Consider the following 952-nt stretch of genomic DNA (forward strand, 5'->3'; position numbering starts at 1 on the left):
CTACATTCTCACTACCATTACAACCGTTCCCTAACAATGGATAGTGTCCTATACTACTTACTCTCCCGCTCAATCACGGAGACGAGTTTTCCACGGTTTCCACCCCTCCCTCCATACCGCAGCAACACGAGTTTTTTCCACCCCTTTCAGAAAGCGCTCTTCGCGCCACAAAGCCGCCCCAAGACGCGCGAGCAATGAGCATCGAGCTTAAACATATCGCAAACGTCAAAAATAATATAACGGGATTAATATATATCGCGCACGTGCGATATGTTTGTCACAAGGCGCAAAAAATAATTATAAAAGGAATGCAACACGAGGACTTCCCAGGAGGTCACCCATCCTAGTACTACTCTCGCCCAAGCACGCTTAACTTCGGAGTTCTGATGGGATCCGGTGCTTTAGTGCTGGTATGATCGCATCCGACAAGTTTCCCCGTCTTCGTCCCTTATGCTTGCCACTCCCAGGTCCGCTCCAAAGACGATTCTACATTCTCACTACCATTACAAACGTTTCCTAACAATGGATAATGTCCTATACTACTTACTCTCCCGCTCAATCACGGAGACGAGTTTTCCACGGTTTCCACCCCTCCCTCCATACCGCAGCAACACGAGTTTTTTCCACCCCTTTCAGAAAGCGCTCTTCGCGCCACAAAGCCGCCCCAAGACGCGCGAGCAATGAGCATCGAGCTTAAACATATCGCAAACGTCAAAAATAATATAACGGGATTAATATATATCGCGCACGTGCGATATGTTTGTCACAAGGCGCAAAAAATAATTATAAAAGGAATGCAACACGAGGACTTCCCAGGAGGTCACCCATCCTAGTACTACTCTCGCCCAAGCACGCTTAACTTCGGAGTTCTGATGGGATCCGGTGCTTTAGTGCTGGTATGATCGCATCCGACATGTTTCCCCGTCTTTGTCCCTTATGCTTGCCACTCCCA

At 48.2% G+C, this 952-nt stretch overlaps 2 non-coding genes across 2 annotated transcripts; both read right to left on the reverse strand.

Moving 5' to 3' along the window:
• Positions 1-305: 305 nt before the first annotated feature.
• LOC119343310 lies at positions 306-424 on the reverse strand. Its single transcript, XR_005166019.1, has one exon. It is a non-coding gene; the product is annotated as a 5S ribosomal RNA (ribosomal RNA).
• Positions 425-791: 367 nt separating this feature from the next.
• On the reverse strand, positions 792-910 carry LOC119343311. The gene has a single exon (XR_005166020.1). It is a non-coding gene; the product is annotated as a 5S ribosomal RNA (ribosomal RNA).
• Positions 911-952: the final 42 nt, after the last annotated feature.

Source organism: Triticum dicoccoides, unplaced genomic scaffold (assembly GCF_002162155.2).
Source record: "Triticum dicoccoides isolate Atlit2015 ecotype Zavitan unplaced genomic scaffold, WEW_v2.0 scaffold122339, whole genome shotgun sequence".
Lineage (NCBI taxonomy): Eukaryota > Viridiplantae > Streptophyta > Magnoliopsida > Poales > Poaceae > Triticum > Triticum dicoccoides.